The 8,800-nt window shown below is 39.1% G+C and overlaps 1 non-coding gene across 1 annotated transcript; it reads right to left on the reverse strand.

The window, feature by feature from the left end:
- Positions 1–3,741: 3,741 nt before the first annotated feature.
- On the reverse strand, positions 3,742–3,812 carry Trnag-acc (transfer RNA glycine (anticodon ACC)). The gene has a single exon. It is a non-coding gene; the product is annotated as a tRNA-Gly (tRNA).
- Positions 3,813–8,800: the final 4,988 nt, after the last annotated feature.

Below are 8,800 nucleotides of genomic sequence, written 5' to 3' on the forward strand. Positions count from 1 at the left end.
AAAGCCAGTGGCCAGGTGCTACCTGCCCCATCATTCACTCTTTTGATGAACAACAAGAGGAATAGATGGAATACTGCTTGCAATTAGAGCAACACTTCACTGCATACAACATATAAAGTGAATCACAACACACTTTCCTTTTTACATATGTAGGAGTGCATATATTCCAATTGTGTTGCAAGTTGTTCCTCAGTTGGAGCCCCACACCCTACTATACGAAGACATTATTTGAGCATCAGATGACTTCCTTGAAGGTCAGTTTCATATACATTGTCATAATGACCAGTCTTACAAGGAATGGATTATTAAACTCAAGGGCGCATCTAGGAATTGCTCTTGAGGTGCATAGCAAGATGAAATGCGTCATGATGCATTATTCGAAACCTTGCGATAACAGAATATGTGCAGAAATTCAAAAACATCACATTCCTGATCTCAATGATGTAATTAAATTAATCAAAGCTTAGGAAGCTCAAGACTTCACCAAGAAGATTTTAATGTGCCTGTTGTTGCAAAACTGACCATGGAGAGCTCAAAGCAACCCCAGTTTCATAGGGCACATGACAACTGCCTCTCTAAGCAACCGCATAAATATAGTAAGACATGCAGAACTGATTCCTTGGTTCGTTCAAACCTTCCAATGCCTTGTGTAATATGCTGTGTGACACATGACCATAAAAACTGCTTTCTCCACCACATGTAACACTGACACTGCCCTAAATCAGCACACACACAGTATGTGCGCATGCAAAAAGTGATACAAAGTAAATTCTGTTCTGTACAAACATCAGCTTCAGGAAATGGAAATAAATATGAACTTTCACTTTGAATCAGTACTCACTACTTCTGGCAATGCATGCAGGAATGTATGACACACTTCCCTTGTTACAGTTGAGTAAACCACACAATGGAGTACTATCATGTATTCATACAATCAAAAGTGAAAGTGCAGTAAAACTGTTAAACTCCAGCTATGACATTATTTATCTAGGCTGATGCCCACATGAAGAATGCACTTCCCTCTTTGCATGTCCATTAAAATTTAATTTAGTGAATATTGATTCTGAACTAAACCTGTTTTACAGTAATATTTTTCCAAGTTCAAGTGATACTGTGTCATACACTCCCATATTTATATGTACGTATGAAAATTTACTCAGCTTCGATGTGGCCTCAATATCCAGAGTGGACATCACAAAAATAGACACCTCAAGATCACACCCATACCCCACAGTCCACTGGCACTAAGCACTGTGATTTGCTCACCTCAAAACTTTGTCTTCAATTAACAGGGCAGTAGGACAGTGGCATCTGAATTGTGCATGTTTCTGTGCAATCTAGTATGTTCACAAGTGGTTTTTAGTTTTCCATGGAACAGAGTACTGATGTGTGTTTGGGAGTGAGTGAAATTCAGGAGGAAGGGCCTACATATAATGTTACTCCAGTTGGTCTGGGTAAAAAGGATGAAAAGATCTTCAGAAACAATCTAAAATTGTTACATCGAACACACTGAAATTTTTTTACAGATATGGCCAACAGTGAAGAAGCCAGAAATAATATAAATTTTGTACAATTTCATCAAATGACAATGAAACTTTATGGTATTTCTGAATCAACTGTATTCTGTATTAACACTGTAGTAACATCAGCAAAATCTCTAGATGTCAGCATGTGTTTTGATTCTCAAAGAAAGGGATATAATGAAAATGGAAATTATGGAATCTGACAATTTTGAAAAAAGTTAGTGCATAGAACTGTGCTTTGATACTATGACAGATGGGAGTATCTGATGGCTAGAAAAATGTAGAATGATCTCCATGAAACAATTAATTATCCTAGTCTGAGCTGGCTCGAGGGCTACGGCCACAATGCTCCATACATTCTGAATTAGGGAGAGACCTGTAGACCTTTCTGGCCGAGGTAGGGTTTGGCAAGAATGAAGACAACCAGCGGAAACTCTTGCTGAGCATGGGCAGGCATTATCCTGATGAAATGGAAGCCAAGGATAGTACCCGAGAACATCAATCGTGGTTGTCGGGTTGCATGACAGGTGACAGAATGGTGTCACACAGTTGTTCGGGTGTCTCTGTACATGTCTTCAGCCTAGAATCTTGATGTCTGGGGTACAGTTGTCTTCTATGATGAGTGCTGCATGGGAATGAGCCCTGATGACCAGTGAAGACCTGCCTAGAAATGCCCTGGACAGTAGTGGAATACCAACCTGACCATCGCAAGCCATACAGTCTGATAAACAGAAGTGATGGTCTGGAGTGCCATTTCACTTCATTGCAGGACCCCCATGGTTGTCATCCACAACACTATTACAGCACACTGATATATCAATGATATTCTACGCCCTGTTTTGTTGTCTTTTATGGCAAGCCATCATGGGCTTACTTTTCAGCAAGACAACGGCCACCCTCAGATGGTGAGAGTTTCTACTGCCTGTCTTCATGCTTACCAAACCCCACCTTGGCCAGCAAAGTTGCTGGATCTCTCACCAATTCAAAATGTTTGGAGCATTATGGGCAGAGCCCTCCATTCAACTTCGGAATTTGACATTCTAATTCACCAATTGGACTGAATTTGGCACGATATTCCTCAAGAGGACATCCAATAACTCTATGAATCAATTCCAAGCTAAATAACTGCTTGCACGAGGGCCAGAGCTGGACTAATGCATTATTGACTTGCTCTTTCTTTTAAATAAATCATCCAAATTTTCTGAGATTGTACTCATTTGTTTGCCTGTTCATGCACATAAAATCTAGTGGTTTTCTTTTTTTCTTTTTCTTTTTTTTATGTTAAGAGTGTACATCAATTGATGAATGGAAAATTGTATTTATGGAAAATTTATGCCAAACAGTCAGAAAAATTAATAAACTTTCACAACTATAGATTACATAATTTACAGATGAAAACTAATTTACATCAGGCCTGAACTTAGGTGTTTTTTTAACAGAGCAGAAGTTCCAATAGGACTAGATTTCTTATAAACCATGCACGAAAGGATAGAATCACACAGTGAAACAAAAAATGCAAACTTTTCCTCATTCTAAGCAGCTCCCTTCTAATAGCTAAATGCTTTGTTAGTCACAGTTCCAACAAAAGCAGTATGCCACAAGTTGGGACTGAGAGTAACATGCAGAAGACAGATCAGATGCTACTCGTCTCTCTGCATACTTGCAATCAATCTGTAGCTTTTCACTTGAATACTGGTGCTTCACTCACACTGATTAATCAAAATACTTAAAGCATTTGGGACACCGTCAACTACAAAAATCGTCTCTGTACCTCATGGCTTCCAATGCCAAAAGCATCTCTGTTCTTCAATGATGCACCTTGCAAGCAAAATATAGAAATATGATTACATCAGTGCCTCTCACAATAATCCAGTCGTTTTCTAGTACCAGCATTTTTGGCATGGATACTTTTGATTTATTTGTCCTTAACAGGACAATGTGTATGCTTTTGATATCCAACTTCCCTTGCCAGTTGTAAGAAAAACATGGACATTTGTTCAGTGGCATTCCAGGGCAAGTGAAGAATTTTCACGCAAAAAAAAAAAAAAAAAAAAAAAAAAAAAATTAATAAATAAAATAAAAAAAATTGAAATGATCACATGGCACTGTTGTCCGGGAGGCCCCTTTCAGGGGAGTTCGGCCACTGTATTGTCAGTCCTTTTTAGCTGACGCCACTTCAGCAACTTGCGAGTCAATGATGATGGACACACAACACCCAGTCCCCTGCTGGGAATTGAACCCAGGCCTCCTGCATGGTAGGCAGTAATGCTACCGCTACACTACAGAGGTGGACTTCACGCACATATTACACTCAAGGATAATGTGAAACCTAAGTTTTGCCACACTCATCTGGTAACACCACATTCCTCATGATGAAGTTACTTATGAACTCAACAAATTAGAGCAAATTGGTGTTTTTAAACCCATTTCTATAAGTCTATGAACATCTCCACTTGTGATCATAAGCAAAATGAACTGGAGGATCAGATTTTGTGCTGACTTTAAAGATACAATTAATGCTCAAATAGTGAGCGATTGCTAACCAGTGTCCATGCATTGATGAGCTTATGGATCATCTAACAGATGGGCAGTTCTTTTCAAAAATAGATTTTGCCTATGCTTATCTTCATACTCACCTGGTTGAAGAAAAAAATTATGGTGGTTAATATGCATGTTATCTTGTATCAATACTAGGCTCTTTCCTTTGGAAGCACCTCTGCTCCTGCAGTATTTCAATGCTTTCTTGAACAAGTGACATCTAAAGTTCTGTCCTGTTTAAATTATTTGGATGACCTCATTGTCCCTGGACAAACACTGGAACATCATCTCAAAATTTGGAGTCACTTTTTCAAGTTTTGACTAATGTAGAACTCAAGTGTAATTTACAAAAATGATTAAAATGGCTCTAAGCACTATGGGACTTAACACTTGAGGTCATCAGTCCCCTAGACTTAGAACTACTTAAACCTAACTAACCTAAGGACATCACACACATCCATGCCCAAGGCAAGGATTCGAACCTGCAACTGTAGCAGCAGCATGGTTCCGGACTGAAGCGCTTAGAACCTCTTGGCCACAGCAGCCGCCTCTAATTCACAGAAATGTTGATTTTTCAATAGTGAAATTGAATATTAGGGAAATGTCATTGGTGCCCATATTGGTCATCCCTTGACTAAGCCTTTAGGAGCCATATGGAGAGTACCTTCTCTTACAAATGTATGAGAACTTCAAGCTGTTCTTGGCAGACTGACATACTACATCAAATTAATTATGAAGCAGTGTAAATACCCACAGTGTTTCATCACCTCTGGTGTAAAACTGTTCCTTTTAGCTGAACTGAAGAATGTGAACTATCTTTTCAGAATCTGAAACACACATTGCTCATCTGCCCATGTCTTATGCAATACAATCTGCTAAACCAGTAGTGCTTGCAGTTGACACACCACCATATAGAATAGTGACAATTTATTTCACAAGGTTTCCAACACAGAACACCCCATAAAATTCCTGTCTAAGACGTTGAAAAAGGCACAAGCCACTTACAGTCAGCAGGAAAAGGAAGCTGTAGCCATAATATATGATGTCACAAAATTTCATTAATATCTGTAGAGCTGAAAATTTTTTTCTTGTGAGTGAACATAAGCTGCTCGTAGCTCTTTTTTATCTGGCAAAAGAAGGTTACTGAAAAAATCAATCATTACAGTATATGACGTACTACATTTGGATTGGTTGGCCTCATAATGTGGAATAAATCTCTGCTGTAGTAGTTCACAAATACTGTGCATGACACAACAGCTTTTCTCTTCAGAATGTTGCAATTTTATTCCATTCTCCCAATGAATGAATGCGAGTCGTGGTTCCCAAATCTTTGCAATAACATATATTGAAACTTTTGCATAGAGGCATTGAGGAATTGTTAGAAAAAAGCAACTATCATGCCAGCAATGTACATGACTCAAGCTGGATAAAAAATTAGCCCAATCAACAAAGGCCAACAAAGATCAAAGAGGAGAAAATATCATGTAGTTGTGAATTTTTGCACATTGGTAGGAGGGAGTGTTGTGAACAATATAATTAAAAATCCCCACTGGCAGGATATGAGAGGAGGGGTGGTGTTGGGAGGGAGGGTGGGACATTTAAAGTTTTTTTTCTGTTTTTCTTGAACAACTCATAAACCACAGCTTCTAGCGAAAATGTTTTCAGGTAGAAAATTATACTACAGTATAGAAGAGGCGTAAGTCCATGGAAAAATAAAAACTACTTACATCTTTTATTTTTTTTATTTCTCAACATAGTCTCCTTTTAGACATATACACTTTGTCCAACAATATTCCAATTTGTTGATCCCTTCCAAATAATAGGAATTGTCCAAGTCTGCAAAATAGCTATTAGTTGCTGCAGTCACCTCCTCGTTTGAATAAAATCTTTGTCCGGCCAGCCATTTCCTCAAATTGGGGAACAAATAGTAGTCTGAGGGAGCCAAGTCTGGAGAATAAGGGGGATGTGAAACGAGTTGGAATCCTATTTCCTTTAATTTTGTGACCACAACTGCTGAGGTGTGTGCTGGTACATTGTCGTGATGAAAAAGGACCTTTTTGCGGTCCAATCGCCAGTGGTTTTCTTGCAGCTTGATTTTCAAACGGTTAAGTAATGATGAATAATATGCACTTGTAATAGTTTTACTCTTTTCCAGATAGTTGATGAGGATTATCCCTTACAAATCCTAAAGACAGTCGCCGTAACCTTTCTGGCGGAAGGAATGGTCTTCGCCTTTGTTGGTGCAGATCCTCCTTTGGTAAACCATTGTTTACATTGTTGTTTGGTCTCAAGAGTATAGTAATGTATCTATGTTTCATCCACAGTGATGAAATGGTGCTTAAAGTCCTGCAGATTCTTCCTGAACAGCTGCAAACCATCCTTGCAACACTTCACTTGATTCCGTTTTTGGTCAAGCGTAAGCAATCTTGGAACCCATCTTGCAGATAGCTTTCTCATGTCCAAATGTTTATGTAAAATATTATGTACCCATTCATTCAAGGTGCCCACAGCACTAGCAACCTCATGCACCTTAATTCTTATGTCACCCATCACCATATCATGGATTTTATCAATGATTTCTGGAGTCATAACCTCCACAGGGCATCCAGAATGTTCAACATCACTTGTGCCCGTATGCTCACTCCAAAAACTTTGAAACCACTTGTAAACTGTTCTAATCGAAGGTGCAGAGTCACTGTAATGTTTATCAAGCTTCTCTTTACTCTCCTGCGGCATTTTACCTTTCATAAAGTTATGTTTAATCACCACACGAAATTCATTTTCATCGATTTTTTGACAATCACTCGACTTCCTTGATTCACACGAATGCCAAACACAAAGAAATAAACTAATATACCTGAAATTTGGTGTGTATTCTGTCCAAAGATGCTACTAACTAAACATGATGTTGATACATGCCGGAGGTGCCATCTCTCAGACTTTAGTGGACTTTTCAACCACGCCTCATATTCCCCCCTCCCCCCCCAAAAAACCATGTTAATCTTTTTTTCTCTAGGATTAACAATTTCCCTGTTGCATTGGATGGGAAAATCTCAAATTATCAAAATAATTTTTAATGGTATAAAATTAACGTTTACTGTTAAATGAAGGGGTTTAAGGAAAAATATTATGCATGTGTACCACATCTAAGTGCAGTGGTGCAATATTAAGGGATAGTGTTCTGAAGTTATAACAAGGAGGAGTGGGGTGGGGGGTGGACAGTAGAAGCATTAGTTAACGTAGGTCACAGGACTGTGGTCATGCACCTGTCTAGAATTCGAAAAATAATACTGGCATTGACAACTACTATTGAGGAAAAGTAATGCTATGGGAGGATGTTCCGTTACAAACTCCACTACCATGAGAGATCCTCACTTTTTGTTTTGCAGATAGACTATACCTTCCTAACATTTGAAGTACAGTTCTCCTGTGTGGGTGGACAAAATAACTTCACTGAGATTGTAATTATATAGTGGAGTTATTTTCAGTTTACCAAATGAATGCCTGTTTGCAGTTGTTAATTGAACTATATGCAAAAATGGTTGACAGTTGGAATTCTCAACTATGTACCACACTGAAGAGACTATCCTAAGCATAACATGCTGTCACTGTGAATCTGATGATGTTAACAGAAATCTTTTTCTCATACAAGTTCACTCAACAGCTGCAAATAAGGACTCATTTCATAAACTGAAAATAATTCCATTATATGAACATTACCTCAGTGGAGGTATTTTGCCTGTTCAATTAAGATAACTGGACAGCAAATTCTGGAAAAGTATAGTGTGTCTATAACCTGAAAAGTGAGCAGCACTCCTAATGGAGCAAGTTGCCTTTCTTAGAAGAATTCTACTGCTGTTGTACAGGACAATTAAGAATCACTTTTCTCTCTAGCAGTGTTAAAAATGTTGCAGATATTTATGTAAAAATGATCGTGTGGCATAGTTGACCGGGAGGCCCCATTTGGGGAAGTTCGGCCACAGGGTGCAAGTCTAATTTTGGGTGATGCCACATTGACTACTAGCACATTGATGACAATGAATGATGGTGAGGACAGCACAACACCCAGTCCACAAGTAAAGAAAATCTCCAACCTGACTGGGAATATAACCTGGGCCTGCTGCATGGTAGGAAAACTTGTTAAATTGCAGCTAAGCAGGCAGACAGATAATTATGTAGTTTCTGTGCACATGCATTTCTTGCATTAGTAATATTAATAACTCATATCTATATTCCATATAATGTTAACATACTTTGTGGAAAATAAACAACCCCAAGCACGTCTGCGTACTGTGTTGCCAGTGATTCATAAGACACACTGCCTACTGTCGGTATAACTTTGTGAAATGTGCTGCAGTTGCCTCTTGTCATGTAGTACTGGAAATGATCATTTGGCGTCATTGGCCGGGAGGTCCCTTGTGGAGCAGGTTCAGTCACCGTGGTGCAGGTCTTATTACATTCGATGCCACATTGGGGGACCTTTGGGGTACCTGTGCACTGAATGGGGATGAAATGATAATGAAGACAACACAACACCCAGTCCCTGAGTGGAGAAAATTCCCCAACCCAGCAGGGAATTGAACCCAGGCCCATAGGACGCCAATCCATCACACTGACCACCCAGCTATTAGGGCAGACTTGTCATGCACAGTGGGAAATCATCTGCTCACTCTTCAGATTTCTGGTCTATGAAGGAGGGAATTGCCTGACCATAATCTGGTACACTATGTTCCCTCATG

The sequence above is a fragment of the Schistocerca gregaria genome, chromosome X (genome assembly GCF_023897955.1).
Source record: "Schistocerca gregaria isolate iqSchGreg1 chromosome X, iqSchGreg1.2, whole genome shotgun sequence".
Taxonomy (NCBI): Eukaryota; Metazoa; Arthropoda; class Insecta; order Orthoptera; family Acrididae; genus Schistocerca; species Schistocerca gregaria.